Source organism: Neofelis nebulosa, chromosome 3, assembly GCF_028018385.1.
Source record: "Neofelis nebulosa isolate mNeoNeb1 chromosome 3, mNeoNeb1.pri, whole genome shotgun sequence".
NCBI classification, from domain to species: Eukaryota; Metazoa; Chordata; class Mammalia; order Carnivora; family Felidae; genus Neofelis; species Neofelis nebulosa.
Window position 1 is genome coordinate 6,798,214 of NC_080784.1, and position 18,891 is coordinate 6,817,104.

The 18,891-nt window shown below is 42.6% G+C and overlaps 1 long non-coding RNA gene across 1 annotated transcript; it reads right to left on the bottom strand.

The window, feature by feature from the left end:
* Positions 1-11,658: 11,658 nt before the first annotated feature.
* On the bottom strand, positions 11,659-18,671 carry LOC131506331 (uncharacterized). Its single transcript, XR_009258871.1, has 2 exons — positions 18,537-18,671; positions 11,659-11,850 (listed from the first exon to the last, which is right to left on the bottom strand). It is a non-coding gene; the product is annotated as an uncharacterized LOC131506331 (long non-coding RNA).
* Positions 18,672-18,891: the final 220 nt, after the last annotated feature.

The following is an 18,891-nucleotide window of genomic DNA, read 5'->3' on the forward strand; positions in this document are numbered from 1 at the left end:
ATTCTGCTGAGTGCTACTCTGTAATCAACACGTATCTCCATACTTGAGCTGTGTGACTGCAGGATGTAAAGGGGTTCCGTCCTAATGAGTAGTTCTGGGATCCCCACATCATGGTCTGATCCCAAGTTGCAGGAACCTTGACCTTTACTGTCAGATAGCATTCAACACACCATCATGCATTTTCTGTCTGCAGTCTAACCCCCCATCCTAGGCAGGCATTGGGTTGCAGAAAATAGGGTCTGATGCTCTCAGAACCTGATTGGCTTGGGTTTTCAAAGTCCCCATTCTGATGTTTCCTTCACTAATTTCATAATCAGTGAGCAATGTTTCTGATCACACTATTTATTAAAACCAATGATATGTTTGTTGCCCTGATTCTCCAATCATAATTCAATTTTTTTTTTTTAATTTCAGTATAGTCGACACAAACATTACATTAGTTTTAGGCATACAACATAGTGATTCAATTTCTGTGTACATTATGCTATTCTTGTAAGGGTAGGGCTAACCTGTAGCCTTAAGAGATAACATCTTTGTTTTCACACTATAGGTTAAGAGATAACAGCCTTATCCTATCAATCAAGGGATGGATTAGCGCTTGATTGGATTGGGGCAAGGGCCTGTTTGAACTGTTTCCTGTTTGAACTGGGAACTATTCCTTTGTTCTGTTCCCAGGTGATAACAGACGATGTGGTCAGCTATAAAAACTCTGTACCCCGACTGTTCGAGACCGCACTCTGGTCAACAGTGTCGGTCCTGATCGATCGGTTTGTTTGGCCTCTCATTGCAATAAACTTTGTTGTGACTGTCACTGGTGCCTGTAGCATTCTGTTTCAGGAGTTTCAGTGGATGCAACAGTGCTGACCACAAGAAAACTACCACCTGCCACCATACATCACTATTACAATATCATAGACTGTATTCCTTATGCTGTGCCTTTTATTCCCAATGATGCAGGCTGGCTGGGTCCAAGGACCCAAAGGGGGTCCTTCAGGACCAGCTGAGAGGATCCCTGGCTTCGAGCAGGCTAGAAATCAAAAGCGAGCTGAGAAGTGACAGCAGAGTTTATTGAAGGCATAGAGAGAGTACAGATACAGACAAAGCATCCAGGAGATTGAGAAAGGAAAGGAGAGTGGGTCGTGTCTTCGCTTGGGATTTTTATTGAGCATGGTGGTCTACTGCTCGTGTCTTCTCAGGTGCCCAGGACAAAAGTCGAGGGCTTAGGTAAGTCACTTATGCCTTGGAGTCAGGGGTCTTGATGAGTCAATGGTCTTGGAAAACATTTACAATGGCCCTGCCCAGTCACTCCTTAGATGTTACCTACTGTACTAGAACACTCCAAAGAAATCCTTAAGACCTTAACCTTTACAAGAAGGACATACAACCCCATCTGTTCTATAAAGCACAGGTAACATGGGGGGAGGGGGTGCCAGCAAGAACAGAAACAGGAAAGGGAGCCAAGGAATCAATCTTTCACGGGGTCCCTTCAGTGTCCCTGTGTCACCGTGACTTACTCCTTACATTACTGGAGGTCCCTATCTCTGTCTCCCCTTCACTGACTCTGCCCAGCCCCCCCCCAGCCCCCTCCCTCTGGCACCCATCAGCTTGTTCTCTGTATTTATACGTCTTCCAAGTGGAATTTTTCTTAAAGGACTGCTATTGAAGTATGAATCATCTAAGTCATTTCCCTTCTAGAAAACACAAGTGAGAATATTAGCAAATGAAATTGAAATTAAAAGAAAAGAGTAAAAAAAAAATATACCGACACAAAACATAAGTGAAACTGCTCGGTGTTCCCGTCCCAGAAGAGAAAATGAGACGGCTGTTTCTGCGGGCGTTTCCCTCAAGGGCTTGCGGGGGGGGGGGGGGGGGGGCGCATTGTCACCGTGGTCGTGGGCACAGCTGCGTTCCCGCAGGTGCGTGGGGCGAGGGGGGTTTGTAAAAGCACTTTTGTACAGCTTTTGTAATCCAGATGCTAGATGAAAAGTCACTTAAACATTTAAATAGGAACATGCGTACATAACACTTTCCTACGCAGTTCAAAGGTACTCTTTTCATTTTCTCTCTCTCTCTCTTTTTTTTTTCCCCTCGCAAATCTTTCCATTTTCCACCCACTTTTTATTTGGTCGTTTTCCGTTCTTCACAGCTGTGACCTCAAATAGTGCTCTCCAAGGGGTCATGTTCATGCTGCTCTCACCCGGCTGACTTATCACAACTCCTCCCTGCTCCTGAGCTGTTGAGAAGTGAAGAGGGAAGGAATAGTGACTGGAAAAGGAAAGGAAGAAAGAACACCTGGATATAATAATGGGATTTGAATTTACAAGAAATAATACATCCAAGTTTCTTCCTTTAACCCAACTGATCTTTTCTTTATGAGAAATTCAGATATATAAAGAACATACCCTCAAAAATTACATTTTTTAAAAGATGAGGTGACAGGGGGCACCTGGGTGGTGCAGTTGGTTAAGCTCTGACTCTTGATCTCAGCTCAGGTCATGATCTCACGGTTCGCAACATCACGCCCCGCATCAGGTTCTGAGCTGACAGTGCAGAGCCTGCTTGGGATTCTCCTTCTCCCTCTCTCTCTGCCCCTCCACCCCCATAAATAAAATAAAACTTAAAAAAAAAAACAAAAAAAGATGAGGTGACAAATTTCCATATGATCCAGCAATCCCGCTTCTGGGTATATATCCCCAAAAGAATTGAAAACAGGATTTTGAAGAGATATTTGTCCACAAGGGCAGCAGCCAAGAGGTCGGCACATCCCAGAGAGTCCACTGATGGATAAATGGACAATATGTGGTCTATCCAGACGATGGCATATAGTTCAGCCCTAAAACGGAAGAAAGTTCTGACCCACTACAACCCGATGAACTCCAGGGACGTGGTGCTAAGTAAAATCAGCCAATCACAAAAGGGCAAATACCCCAGGATTCTGCTTACCTGAGGTGCCTAGAGTGGTCACCCTCACAGAGACCAAGTACAATGGCCGTTGCTAGAGGCTGGGGGAGGGAGAGTGGGGCGTTCGTGTTTTTTTTTTTTTTTTAATGTTTATTTATTTTTCGAAAGACAGAGCGTGAGCAGAGGCAGGGCAGAGAGAAAGGTGGACAGGAGATCTGAAGTGAGGGCTCAGCACAGACAGCAGATTGCCCCGTGTGGGGCTCGAACTCAGGAACCCTGATGGTGACCTGAGCCGAAATCAAGTGCTCAACGGACTGAGCCAGCCAGGTGCTCCCAGGGAGGTAGTGTTTAATGGGGACAGAGGTTCAGTGTTGGAAAGGGAAAATGGGAATATATGTTACAGTGTATCTTGCACAGCAGTGTGAATGCACTTAATACCGCTGAACTGTGTCACTGCATCACCGCTTGTGATCGGCAGTGTGAGTTATACTAAGAGATATGTATTTGGTCTTTCTCCCATTTCTGGCACAAAGCCCCTAAAAACCTTGGAATCTCCTGTGATGAGAGCAATAAAGGTGTCTTTTGTTGCATTCCTGGGGGTACTTTTAGACCTAAGGCTAGGAGCTGGTTACCAGTGAGCCAAATGTGATTAGAGGTTTGAACTTTCAGTCCCATCCCCCTGACCTCTGGGGTGGTTCTCAGACCTAAATCATCTTGGATACTTTGTGGCAGCTGCTCAAGAGAGAAGACTGCAGCTGCCCCCATTTTGACTTCAAGCTTTCTAGTTGGGTTCTTTCCAGCTGGTCTCTTGGCTCAAGAGGAAGACCCTGAGGGCAAAGTATCCCCTGAGGGGAAACAAAAGTATCCCCTCAAGCAGTAAGGACTGGCCTGAGCCAGCAAGATCAGCTCCAAGACAGAGATCAAGTTTTTTTCAGCTCAGTAACTTTTAGTATTATTTTTTTTTAATGTTTAAATTTGATTTAAATCCAAATTAGTTAACATATAGTGTAACAGTGATTTCAGGAGCGGAATTTAGTGATTCGTCACTTATATACACACCCAGTGCTTGTCTCAACAAGTGCCCTCCTTAATGCCCAACCCCCATCTAGCCCATCCCCCCATCCAACACCCCACCAGCAGCCCTCAGTTTGTTCTTTGCATTTGTCTCTTATGGTGTGCCTTCCTCTCTATTTTTATTTTATTTTTCCTTCTCTTCCCCTAATGTTCATCTGTTTTGTTTCTCAAATTCCACGTATGAGTGAAATCATATGATATTTGTCTTTCTCTGATTTATTTCACTTAGGATAATACACTCTAGATCCAACCACGTTGTTGCAAATGGCAAGATGTCATTTTTTTTTATTGCTGAGTAATACTCCAGTGTGTGTGTGTGTGTGTGTGTGTGTACCACATCTTCTTTATCCATTCATCTATCGATGGACATTTGGGCTCTTTCCGTAATTTGGCTATTGCTGATAGTGCCGAGACAGAGGTTGAGTTGGCCTTCACTGACCACCTGCATGTACCCACCCACCTTTGCCCCACACTTTCCTTACATAAACTTTCAAGTATTTTCAACATCTTGGAGACAGTCTTTCAGATGCTAGTTGGCCATCTTTCCAGTGTTGTCCTCACTGAAATAAATTCCTTTCTTGTTCCACCACCCTTGTCTCTCTGCCTCTGGATTTTGTCATCAGTGAGTGGCCAACCCTGGTCTGTCTGGGACACCCTCCCGACCCCTAGTGTGCTGGCTATGCTCATGTTTTTCTAGATGTGGCATTGTGTTTAATCCAGATCCTAAAATGAGTCTGAATTTCCTGGAGTAGTCCCATCCTGTTTCCAATGAAATTAGACACTTGGATATGGTTTCAAGCTAAAACAAAATACCTGGATACAGTTTTAGGCTGGAATAATCACTATATCTTTAATTACTTGTTATTTATGAACAACAGAGTAATTATAATAACTTATTCTGTTTCCAATGTAGGCCAACCATCCTGGTGAAGAGGGACTGAAAATGCAGTCCAAAACCTTAAAACAACCCTGTGAGGAGCTGGAAACTTGGTGAGAACCCAAGAGAGAGAAATCCATGTAGGCGGCATCTGGAAGCTTCCACCAATATCATTTACTGCATGGATCTGGTCCTTGAGTGTCAGTGTACCTGGCCTGATCCAAAGTAGGGACTTTAATAAGAAATTCTGTCCCATCCCATAAAATCGAAACCTCATAGCATTCTACCCAAAGTGAATTTACCTCACCTCACACTTTAGGGCACTCCAAGGATCATTACCCGGGCTTAAAATAAATCCATCTGGAAAACAGAAATCTGTCTCTGAGAAGCTATAACCACACAGATTTCTTTGCAAATCTGCATTACATGGGCGCTCCAAAACACAGCAACCTATGTATTTATTTAAAGTTCTCTGAGGGTGATGGTACACCCAGGCATTAACAAAAGTAAATACAGACCCTGGGGCACACACTTTATTAGAGGTCTCCAAGAATGTGGGCAAATAATTTTTTAAGGAAAAGAAGTAGTTTACTGTTTTTTTTTTAAATCAATAAACCTAGGAGGAAACAAGTTCTATAAGGAATAATCAGAATATACTATAATAAACAATACAAATTAACCCATTTTTTAACGAACCCTGTGGTATTCTTCCCCAAAACTTAAAACACCAGTCCAATCATGAGAAAGACCTCAGACAACCTCAAGTTGAGGAATATTCTACAAAATACCTAGTTAGTATGCCTCAAAACTGTCTTGATCATGGAAAATTAGGGGAGGATGAGGAACCTTCGATAACAGGCAGGGCCCAGGAGACGTGATAACTCATGGCAGTGTGTTGTCCTGAATGGGATCCTGGCACAGAAGGACACTAGGGGGAAAGCTATTGGAATCCAAATGAGGTCATGAGGTCAGTTAATAGCAATGAAACAATGTTAATTACTTAGTTTTCTTTTTAAGTTTATTTATTCATTTTGAGAGAGAGAAAGAGAGCACCAAGGAAGGGCAGCGAGAGGGGGAACCTCCCAAGCAGGCTCCGCAATATCAGTGCAGAGCTTGACGTGGGGCTCAAACCCATGAGTTGTGAGATCATGACCTGAGCTGAAACCAAGAGTCAGACACTTAACCAACTGAGTCACCCAGGCACCCCTAATTTCTTAGTTTGGATAAACTTACCCCACTTCTAGAAGACATCCCAGTAGGGGAAACTGGGTGGAGGGTGTTTGTGAACTCTATATTATGTCTGCAATTTCTCTGTACATCTTTAATTATTCCAAATTTTTAAAAATGTATATAAAACACACTGACATTTTAGGAATAAAAATATAATCATAGAAATTAAAATAAAACTGATGATATATAGATTGAAGACTCTACTCATAAGGAATGAGTTGGGGAAATATATAAAGCAAACACTGACAGAATTATTAAGAGAAAACATAGTGGGAGAATTTAACTCATTTGTATCCGAAATGAAGAGCTTAAGCAGACCAAAAAGTGATAAGAATAGTTTTACTTACAACATAGTCAACAACCTTAACTTAATTGAGAATATATCTTCTTTTGTGGTATTAAAGGAACACCCAAGAAAGTCTCAAATACAGCATTAAATATTGTTTCATGGATATGTAACACTGTGCAACTTTTAGCATCAACATTAAAATGTTATGTCTTGTTTTGTGTTTTCATTCCTACTGCTGGATAGTTTCCATCCTGTACAAACTACACTTGATTTAATAGATCTCCCATTCACGGTCGTTTAGATGGTTTCTCATTATTTTCCTATTTCTTGACCCTTGCATTAAATTAGAAACCTGCAAATCCGTCTCGAAACATGGTATCTACAAAAGTATCTCCCACGTGTGCACAAGTATATACTTACCAGAACAAGTACTGCAGCGTTGTGATTTTCTCCTTCACTAGTGGTTGGCTCAGTGTCGTGGGAATTTTTGTTGCAATGTGGAGTCCCTGGCAGGAGTCACGGGCTACGGGCATGTCCTGGTGTAGATGTGCTGGTGGATTCCAGACGTCAGCAGCTAGAGCTCTTGGTCAGTTATCCTCCATGTGAGCGAAGGCTTGTGAAGCACATTCCTGTGGCCGCCACAGGCACCATTTTTAGGATGCACCATACATCTTGAATTAATGGCTTTGTTGTGGCACATGTCCCCTGCAAGGCTATGTTTTGACAGAATACATGGATTTGAGGACCAAGGGGCCAAAGCAGGAGTGGCCTTGTTCACCACCACTCCCAGGGATGTGCTAGGGAATCTGTGTGTTCTTTCCATCCCACACGGTTCTAGGTTCGATGGGTCTAGAGGTCTTGGCTTCCAGAGGGAGGATGTTTCCAAATAGGGGCACAGGAAGAGTTATGCTAAACTGTAAACTATGGCTGCTACCTGATTATTTGGGACAACTTGTGCCAGAACATCGGTAGGATCTTGGCCAGGCTTATTTTGCACAGGATATAAGTCAATAGGGGTTAACCAACTGAAGACTTCAAATAGAATGGATAATTTTCCATGAGCATATATGCTTCAAAACACTCAAAGCAACAATTCACAAAACTAAAGGAAAAATAAATTAACAACCGGGGTTGGAGATTTGCATATACCCTTCTCAGGACCCGATAGAGCAAGCAGAATATTAGATTACTGGAGAACTATCACAATTACTCGGTGTTCCTCTCTTTTTTTTTTTAATTTTTTTTTGACGTTTATTTATTTTTGAGACAGAGAGAGACAGAGCATGAACAGGGGAGGGGCAGAGAGAGGGAGACACAGAATCTGAAACAGGCTCCAGGCTCTGAGCTGTCAGCACAGAGCCCAACGCGGGGCTCGAACTCACGGACCGTGAGATCATGACCTGAGCCAAAGTCGGACGCTTAACCGACCAAGCCACACAGGTGCCCCTCGGTGTTCCTCTCTTAACACCCACCCTACTACATGTGCAGACCACCCATCATGGATCCTTTGCATCCCTGCCGTGGAATCAAAGAGCATGTGGAGCTGGTCCCCAACCAAAGAGGAGCTTTGGCTGGTGCTTTTGTAGTGACTAATAAAGTCCTATGTTTCTGACCCAAGAGTCTTCTCCCAGCACCAATGAAACAGTTGAGGCTAACTTGCAAAAATTAAAATAAAATTCCAGACCCTACACAGTTCTGGACACAGGCCCAGAGCATTTATCTCCTCAGACATTGCCATCCCAAATTTCAGACCCCACTCTTTCCCCATCAGGTGTCCACACCCCTGTGCCGTTCTCCTCTTGAATCTGGGCTGGCCCTGTGAGTCATTGCTGGCCAGTAAAATGTGGTGGCAGTGACACTATGTGTCTTCTGAGACTAGGTCAAAAGATACCTTGTAGCTTCTGCCCCCGGGGGGGGGGGGGGGGGGGGGTGGGGGGGGAGCGGGTTAGAACACCTGCTCTAGGGGACAAGAAGACCAACTACCTTTGAGAGGGCCCTAAGCCAGCCACGTGGAGTAGCTGAGTGGGGAAAGAGATGCCAGACCAGAGCCCATTGAAGCTTAGATGCCAGTCGTGTGAGTGGACAATCCTTCAAGCGGTTCTGATGAATTCAGCCCCAGCCACCGTATGAGGGTAACTGCGTTAGAGAAACCCAATAAGAATGATGAGGCTGAGCCGAGTCCACTGTGAAAACCATCAGATGTCATAGTAAATTGTTGTTTTGAGTCACGGAGATCGGAGATTGTTTGTCACACAGCAATACACGGTAGGAGCAGGGAAGGAAGGAGGCAGGATCGGGAAGGGAGCTAAGCCAGGATGCGCAGGTGAAGGCTAGTTCAGCCCAACTCCGCAGAGAGCTCTTAAATGGAAACTGTTCTGTGATTCTCCGAATTGCCTCAAAACAAGGGAGCATGACTTTCGCATTCAACCTCCCCTACCCAAGAGGCAGTCATTGGCCAAGGGGTGGGTACTGAGATGGTACAAGTCCCAGTCAGGGCATCAGTTGCCCAAGGGCAATCTCCTGGGAGCACATGGCACATGGCAGCCACTAGCCTCAGCACCTGTGGTAGCAGGGAATGGGCACAACAACCACACAGTGAAAGGCAATCTGCCATCTTCCCTTGACATCCCCTGATTCCCAGACACCAACAGCTCTTGTCCATGACGTGGAAATAACACCTAATTCATCTTCCACTTCCACTCTTAATTGCCTTCCAATCTCCATGCAGCATCCATAATGATCCCTTGCACTGAATTTAGTCTGGGCCCTGGGATTTAAATCTTTCACTGGATTCCCATTGTCCTTAATGAATCCCAAACTCCTCACCCTGCCTCACAAGAAGCCTAGTGGTCTGACCTTGCCGAACTCTTCATGCTCAGCCAACGCCTCCATCCCCCGCACTGGCCTTCTTGGGGCTCTCACTCTCCAGGCTCTGTGTTGGCTCCTCCTGTGCTCAAGGTTCCATCCTTCCAGGAGGATTCTCCCTGGCTGCCCTCACACGAGGGATAAGGGAGGGACAGAGTGAATGAACAAAAGCATTTTCACTCTGCAGAAAAATTAAAATCTGTCTTAGGAAGCATGGGTAAGCTGCTGTCAGCTTGGGTATTAGAAAAATCTTATTTCTGGGGCACCTGGGTGGCTCAGTCGGTTAAGCAGCCAACTTTGGCTCAGGTCATGATCTCATGGTTCATGAGTTCAAGTCCCACACTGGGCTCTGTGCTGACAGCTCAGAGCCTGGAGCTTAATTCAGATTCTGTGTCTCCCTCTCTCTCTGCCCCTCCCCTGCTTGCACTCTGTCTCTCTCTCTCTCTCAAAAATAAATAAACATTAATTTTTTTTTAATTTATAAAAAAAATCTTATTTCTGCATACAAACAGGCGCTATATATATATATATATATATGAAATATTTAACGGCCAGTATAGCATAGGCAGCAGCCAATGAGAATGGAGTTCAGCTGGGGTCTAGAGCAGATCTTCAGGCCAGCTGGGCCAGGGAAGCAAGGCGGCAAGGTGGGGAGCAGTGGTGGGGAGAGAAGGGAGAGCGACAAACCCCAGGGTGCCTCAAGACAACAGCTACTTTCCAAATGATCCAGATGTATTCCAGTATTCAGGGACCAGTGTTGCTGTACCAATGGGTCCTGGCTTGAATACATCACCTGGAGTAGAGCGTCTTTAACAACTCTGAGGCCATATCATACATCATTTGCTGCCCCACTTTCTTCAGTTTAACAGTATATATTGAGCATTTTCCCACATTGGGCACTTTCTGTGTTTATCTCTCTGCTTCCAGAAAAGATTGGAGGCTGTTTAGTTTTAAGCCAGAATAAGAGTGTGGAGGGACTCTTCAGGCTACAGAAAATTCTGAACAACCTGCTCCCTAACCGTGTGTTCTCCCTTTCATACGTCTGTTTGGTTCACTGCTGCACTTTACATCTTTCCATCGTGCCTGGAGTACTGGACACGGGAAATAAATACCCGTTGAATAAATGAAGAAAGAGGTCGATGCTAACGTAGTCAAAACAATAAGGGTGGGGAGAACTAATTTATACTTTTCATTTTACGATTACTTGCGTAAGTAACTCAAAGGACTATAAAAAGAACTAGCAGCTCACGGAGGTATTCCCCGGCGGTCTGTCCTACAATTTTTCATCTGATCAACACACAAAAGGGCAGTGGTTTCCGGCTTTCTGCTTGAGTTCTGTGTAGATCTTGGTAGGAAGGAAGATAATGTGTGTGTGTATCTTGGCACTTAAATAAATGCTCAGTCTAGGTAAAACTTGCCTCCTAGGAAATCCATAACTTTATTTTTTATATTTTTTTAAATGTGTATTTTTTGGGGGAGGGGAAACAGGGGAAGAGAGAGACAGAACACAGAATCTGAAGCAGGCTCCAGGCTCTGAGCTGTCAGCACAGAGCCCGACATGGGTTTTGAACACAGAAGCCCTGAGAGCATGACCTGAGCCGAAGTCAGACGCTTAACCAATGGAGCCACCCGGGGGGCCCTGACTTTAAATAAAAATTTGAAAGAAAAAAAAAAACCTGTGAAACGTTTATTTTTTAAAATTTTAAGTTTGAAAGGAGGTATTTTGCTATTATTGTTCAAGAAAATGCCATATTTCTTCTACTATTAATAATTTGAGTTCTGTTTTCCCTAGAAAATTATAGTTTTCTATTAGATTTATGTGGGCTAGTCAAGTTTCTCCCCACTGTCCTTCTTTTTTTTTGGTTTTGTAGGACCCCACAGAGGGAACTGTAACTCAGTGGTTTCCACTTGGCCTTTGAAATTCATGAACTCCTAGGAAACCCAATCCCGATTCTGCCCTAAATGTTTATGCCGTGCTGTTGAGCACGGAACATTCCAGAGGGAACTTGAGACTCTGGGGAACCAGGGTTTCCTTCTGAAGCACGAGGCCTTTTATCCGACTCTGCAGCCCAGACTTCCCGGAGATGCGCACGTCTCGATTCATGTCCAGGCATTGTCAGGTTGTCTGGAAGAAACCTGCTGAGCTGAGCTAAAGTGTGAGCCCCACAAAAGTCAATATTTTCCACTCTTCCTTTGTCCTCAGTGTGTATAAAAGGGCTTTCTAGTATATACCCCTTTTATTGAGGGTGAGTGTTGGCAGAGAAAAGTGGCTTTCATCGTTTATCCTTCTGCGGAGAGTAGAATGAAGAAGCACAGACAACTTGTTTTAGACTTCAGCAGATCTTTTCTTTAGATTATATTATTTTATTAAAAACGCTGAATAGAAACGCAGTGGCAGAAAAATAAGAGTAGAGCATAAGCGTACAGAGGTCACGTTTCTTGGAGCGCGTTAGTTTTAATTAACTTTGTCCTTGATAATGTGATGTGCAGTCCTCAGCTTCGATGCTAGATTCTCCCTCTGATAAGAAGAGGTAGTGAATCCAGCAAGAGGCTCATTACCATAGGCTTAAAGCCTTATGCAATTCCTGGTACAGACAAGATGCTCAATAAATACCTGCAGAGAGAAATGAGAATTAAAAACCTGAGAACACCACAACTGTCATCTGTTTAAAAAAAAAAAAAAAAAAAAGATAACTGAGTAAATTTGCAGGTCTAATTAGCTTTATTAAACAATTCGTGAATGAGACAGCATTCCTTCTACTAACTAGAAAGGGGGGTCCGGGGAGCTAAACAAAAGAAAGGTTTTCAAAGGCAGAGAGAGGGCATAAAAAAGGGAAGAAAAGAATGTATTAGCATAGACTGCACTGTTTAGGCAAAGTTGCCTTCCTAAGGGGAGCAAAGGGGTCTCTCCCTTTCCTTTAAGGTCCTAACACCAACAAACGTCCTGTAATGACCCAAATAGCGCTGGATTGGATGATGACATCGGTTAGCTTCAGTATTTTTCTGTGTGTCAGGGATGGGTTGCTGGCTTAAGCCTTTTATTTACGTATTTATTTGAACAAGGCTTTTCTGACAGCTCTGAGGCCGCCCTTGAAATAGTGTGCTAAATCAAAACACCTCTACACTTGAGACTCTTCCCTGGACAGAGTAAATATCTTTTCAGTTTATGGTTCATATAAGGAATAGGGTTTTTTTGTGGGTTTTTTTTTTTTTTGATATAGTATTTTAAGTCAGTATTTTTCTAGACCTTTTAATTCTATACTAAAATAATCCTGAACTCTGCACAAATGATCGTCAATGGTATAGCGTAGCTACTTTTCCTTTTTTTTTTTTTTTTAATGTTTATTTATTTATTGTGAAAGAGAGCACAAGCTGGGTGGGGCAGAGAGAGAGGGAGAGAGAATCCCAAGCAGGCTCCAGGCTCAGCACAGAATCCGATGAGCGGCTTGATCTCCCGACTGAGAGATCATGACCTGAACGGATATCAAGAGTCAGACATGGAAATGACTGAACCACCCACATACTCCTGCTTTTTGAATGATAGGGTTAGCTATATTAAATGATTATGTTGATTCCTTGCCTGAGTAATCTCAGATCCCTTATTTGCTGAGCAAGAACAGTCTAGCTGCTTGGAACCACACTGGGCAGGTCGAGGCCACCACTTACTCAAGGCCAGTATTTGTCTTTTCCCTTGAGGGATTAGGACCATGGGGGCAAGCACAGTCTAGCCCAGTCAGCTACTTTTCCTGCCATAATTGTTGTAACCTTTTTATGTTTTAAAGAATTTCAGGCTTAGGGACACCTGGCTGGCTCAGTCAGTGAAGCATCGATTCTTGATTTCAGCTCAGGTCATGATCTCAGAGTTCATGAGATAGAGCCCCTGCATCAGGCTCCACCCTATCAGCCCAGAGTCTGCTTGGGATTCTCTCTCTCTCTCTCTCTCTCTCCCTCCCTCCCTCTCTCTGCCCCTCCCCCACTGGGCACGCAAGTGCGCACTCTCTCTCAAAAATAAACATTAAAAAAATTAAAAAATAAGAATTTCAGGCTTATAAAAAAGTATAAAAATAGTACAAAGAATTCCTACTAGCCATTCCCAGATTCCCGAAATGTTAACATTTACCACATTTATCATTTCCTCTCTACCTATATGAATGGATATGTGTGTGCCTGGGTTTTTTCCCTGAAAAATGTGACAGGAAGTTGTAAACATGACATTCCTTTACCCTAAACCCTTTAGTGTGTATTTCCATAGTACAATAATCCAAAGTAAGGGATTCACATTTATCCAAACTTCTTTTCTTTTTTAATTTTTTTTAATTTTTATTTATTTTTGAGAGAGACACAGAGCACGAGTTAGGGGAGGGGCAGAGAGAGAGGGAGACACAGAATCCAAAGCAGGCTCCAGGCTCCAACCAGTCCACACAGAGCCAGATGTGGGGCTCGAACTCACATACTGTGAGGTCATGACCTGAGCCAAAGTCAGACGCTTAACTGACTGAGCCACCCAGGCGCCCCTCTTTTTGCTTTTTACATGAAAGGCAGCATACTGGATTAGTTTCCCAAAGTTGTCATAACAAAGCACCATAAACCAAGTGGCTTGAAAAATGGACACTTTTTGTCTCACAGATCTTGAGGCTAAGAAGTCCAGGTCAAGGTGGTGGAGGGCTATACTCCCTATGAAGGCACTAGGGAAGGATATGATTCAGGCCTCTCTCCCAGCTCCTGGTGGCTCCCTGGCTTGTGGCCACAGAGTTCCAGTCTTCACACAGCATTCTTCTATGTGCACCTCAGTCCAAATTTCCTCATTTTTTAGGACACGCCTTACTCTAGTATGACTTCATCTTTTTTTAATATTTAACTATTTTTGAGAGAGAGAGAGAGAGAGAGCAGGGAGGGGCAGATAGAGAGGGAGGAAGAGAATCCCAAGCAGGTTCCAAGGTGTCAGTACAGAGCCTGATGTGGGGCTTGAACCCATGAACTGTGAAAGCATGACCTGAGATGGAGTCGGATGCTTAAAGGACTGAGCCAACCCAGGCGCCCATAGTATGACTTTAGCTTAACCAAATGTAGCTGCAATGAGTATTTCCAAATACGGTCATGTTCTGCAGTTCTGGGGGTTAGGACTTCAACCTAGGAAATTTGGGAGGACACAAGTCAACCCATAACACATACTATGAATGTGCTTTTGTACTTGCTTTTTGTCACTTAATGATATAACCTGCAAATCGTTCCGTATCAGCTCATAGGAATCTTCTTCATTCTTTTTTGTTTTTTATTCACAGATGCAGTGTTGCACTGTGTAGATAGAACATAATTTACTCAACTACTCTTCCACAGAGAGCAGTTAAATGGTTTCAAATATTTTGCAGTTACAAACAATGCTGCAGTGATAGGATTGTGTATGTGCGTTTCACATTGCAGAAGAATATCTTCAAATTCCTAGAAGTAAAATTGAAGGGTCAGAAAGTAGAAGCACGTGTACCTTTGTTAGACATTACCAAACTCCCCTCCAAAAAGTTGTAAAAAATCTTAATTTCCATTAGTGTGTATAGCATTATTTACCCATGGCATTTCCAATAGAACCTATTGTCTAGCTTTTCTGTTTTTTTTTTTTTTTAAGGTTACTTATTATTTTGAGAGACAGAGAGTGTGTGTGCAGATGTGAGCGCAAGTGTGGGAAAAAGAGACAGGGAGAGAATCCCAAGCAGGCTCCACACTATCAGCACGGAGCCTGACGCAGGGCTCCAATTCACAAACTGCTAGATCATGATCTGAGCCAAAGTCAGAGGCCTAACCGACTGAGCCACCCAGGTGCCCCTGTTTTTGACAATTTGAAGGGAAAATGACACCTCCCTGTAGTTTTAGATTACATTTCTCTAGTTATGAGTAAGGGTGGCAATCTCTTCCTTGGCCCATTTTTCTTTTCTTTTCTTTTTTTTAATGTTTATTTATTTTTGAGACAGAGAGAGACAGAGCATGAACAGAGGAGGGGAAGAGAGAGAGGGAGAAACAGAATCCGAAACGGGCTCCAGACTCTGAGCTGTCGTCACAGAGCCTGACGCGGGGCTCGAACTCACAGACCATGAGATCATAACCTGAGCTGAAGTCGGACGCCCAACTGACTGAGCCACCCAGGCACCCCCCCTTGGCCCATTTTTCTATATAATATTTGGTCTTTCTTCTTAAGCTTTTAAGAGTTTTAAAAAAATATGATAGAAAGATTATGTTTTTCTAGTTTTTCAGTTGCCTCCTCCCTCCCCCAACTTTTTTTTTTTTTTTTTTCTTCCAAACAAGTAAATTTATTACCTTGCTGTTCTGGAAATGAGAAGTCTGTGGTGAGTCTCACTGGACCAAGTCACAGTGCCTGCGGACTGTGTTCTGGGGCAGGGTTTGTTTCCTGACCTTTTCCAGCCCCTCCAGGCTGCTGAGTTCCTTGGCCCCTCCCCTCCTCCCATCCTTCACAGTACTTTCAAATCTCTCTGACTCCGATCTCTGTCCTTGCCTTTTGCATTTGTTCATGGTATGTTGCTTTCTGTTTTTAACCATTCTTCTGCTGCATCTGGTTTCGTTTGAGCTACAGTTACAAAGCTTTTTCCCTACACCCAGGTTATACTGGAATTCACCACTCCACCCTTCACCCATGTGAATAGTGTATTCTTGTGTTTACATTTTTTTTTACATTCAGATCCCCAATCCATTTTAGGTTTAGTTTTCCGTACGGTAGGAAATATTGACTTAATTTTATATATATTTTTCCCGATGACACCAAAAATTTATCTTTGATGCAGTGATTTGCGACACTACCTTAACAATATAGCAAATGTCCATATGAACTTGGGTGTGTTTCTGGACCCTCACCACTGGCCCGTTTGTCTGGTCATGTGCCAGGACCACAGTTTTAATGACAGCTATGTCTGCTGTGTTGGTCCCTTTGTAGCTTTTCTTTTCCAGGGACTTCCTAGTCTGATATATTTGCTTTTCCACGTGGGTTTTTGCATCAACTTGTCCAGCTCCATCAAGACCTTTACTGATATTTTTTAATTGGGATTGCGTTCAGTTAGAGCAGACATCATTATGATGTTAAGCACTCAATCTAAGAACAAGGGATGTCTCTTCATTTGTTCAAAGCCACTATTGTGTTTTACAGGAGTGTTGTGAAGTTATTCTCATATAGGTTTTGCACATTTTCCTCTAAAGTTTATTCTTTATTTTTGTTTTTGCCCATGGAGTTTTCTCTACCTGTGCAGCCTCTAACTGTATGTTATTTTATTTCTGGATCTTTGCTGAATTTATTATTTTAGTTTTATCAGTGATTCCAAGGGTTTTCCAGGTGTACTATTATTTCCTCTGCAATAAAAAGTTTTATTTTTAAAATTTTTAGCCACTTATTGACGTCTCTGTCTAACTAGAGTAGCTAATATGTCCACCGTATAATGTGGGATAATTGTGTACACAGAGGGCATTTTTGCCTTCTTTTGAATCTAGTAGAAATGCCTGTGGTATTTCCCCATTGAGTAAGATCTTGGCTTTGGTTGTATGCATGTATACTAAAAAAAAATAAAAAGTTCTATTCTCTTGAGTGTTTCCATCAGGTATGAGTGCTTTACTTAATTATTGACAAATTTGGATTTAAATCTACCGTGTCTTATGAGCATTTTCCTGCTTGCTACATGTTTTTTCCTTTCTTTTGGTATGGATTATGTTTTATTATTTCATTTCCTCTTTTATTATTTTGATAGTTATACAATATTTAATTTCTTATTGATTTCCCTAGAGATTGCAAAGACATCCCTGCCTTATCACACTGTAATAAAAATGAGTACTTTCACTTCTTGTAAAATGAAAGGGCCTGAGAGTACTTTCACTATCTGAGCTTCCTGACGGATACATCACTACTGTCAGGCATCATTGCACACTGTATTTTAACATACAGTGTTGTATTTTAAAATACACACTGTATTTTAACGTCAGAAGACTATTATTGATGGTTTATATAATCAACGTTTATGTTCTTTTTTATTTGTACAATCAACATTCATTTAAATTTACCCCACATTTTAACACTTTTTGGGTTTTTTTCCTTCCTGTATATCCAAGTTTCCATTACAAGAATGTGGTAGGGTCCCCTCCCTAAGGAGAAAAGAAAAAGAGAGAAAAGAAAAAAAAAAAAAAAAAACAACAAAACTTCAAGGTAACCTGGCTATGTGCCTACGTGACAACATCCCTCATGACCTTGTAAACTGAGACTACTTAATCAGACTACATGTTTGTGTGTGTTACCATATATGGGAGACAAAGAAAGAGAAAATGTATAAAAAAAACTATGCTACGGGATGTTCGGGACTCAGTTCTTTGGGTACAAACCCAAAAGAATAAAAGCTGCTTCCTGGAAAGAAAAGCATCAGTGTCACCACATTCTGTGTGAGAATCCTGCTCCAAGAAAACCAAGGACCCAGATCTGTCACAAACAGAGCAAAAGGCATGTACAAAATTCTAAACAGAGTTGACCAAAACAGAGCAGACAATATATTAAAGAGATAAGACATCGTGATTAAGGAGGGTTTATCCTAGAAATGCAAGGTTATTTCAACATTCAAAAATCAGTCAGTGTAGCTCACTGCTCACAAACTAGAAAAAAACCCATATGATTATCTATCTCAGTAGATTAAAAACACACACACTTAACAAAATCAAACATCCTGGTTCCAAAAATTCCCAAATTAAAAAATGGACAACTCCTGCAAAGTAGGAAGCCAAAGGAACTTCTTCAACCTTGTAAAGGGCATCTGTGAAAGACCCACAGCTAATGTCACAGCTAATATTGAGGGACCAGATGCTTCTCCCTGAAATGCAGAACCAGACAAGGAAGATGGCTCTTACCACTTCCATCCAACATTCTGCTGGGAGAAGGGTTTCTCAACCTTGGCAACATTGACAATTTCGCCTGGGTAATTCTTTGGTTTGGAGGCTGTCCTGTGCACTAGAAGGTATTTAGCAGCATCCCTGATCTCTACCCATTAGATGCTGGTAGTAATCCCCCCTCCCGAATAGTGACAGCCAAAAATGTCTCCCTGGGACAAAACTGCCCCTTGATGGAAAACCAATGGACTGGGCTCTGGCCGGTGTAAGCAGGCAGGAAAAAGAAAGCAAACACACCCAGACTGAAAAGCGGGAAGCAACGCTACCTTGATTTGCAGATGTGGAGACCCACTTGGATGCCCAGAATTGGTATAAAGATTAAAGTGAAAACATTCAAGCTAAAGAAGACGCAGGAACAAATCTTATCTGAACTCTCCTTACCTGAAAACAGAGCCTCCAGAAAATACAGCTGCCATTAAGCACTCCTTTGAGGGAGTTTCCTAAGAATTCAGCTGCCAGGGAAACAGACTGCCCCAATTCCCATGAGCATCACAAAGCCCAGTAGAACTTTCTATAAAGCCCCAAACTTCCCGCCCTACTTCATTAGGTTTGGTATATGAACCTTTCATCTCTAGCTGTTTAGTGAATTACGCACTACTGAGTACTTCCGCGTGTACAGACAACACATGAAAACAAGCTTTATTTTTCCTCCTGTTAATCTATTAAAAAAAAATTTAATGTTTATTTATTTTTGAGAGAGAGACAGAGCATGAGTGGAGAAGGGGCACAGAGAAAG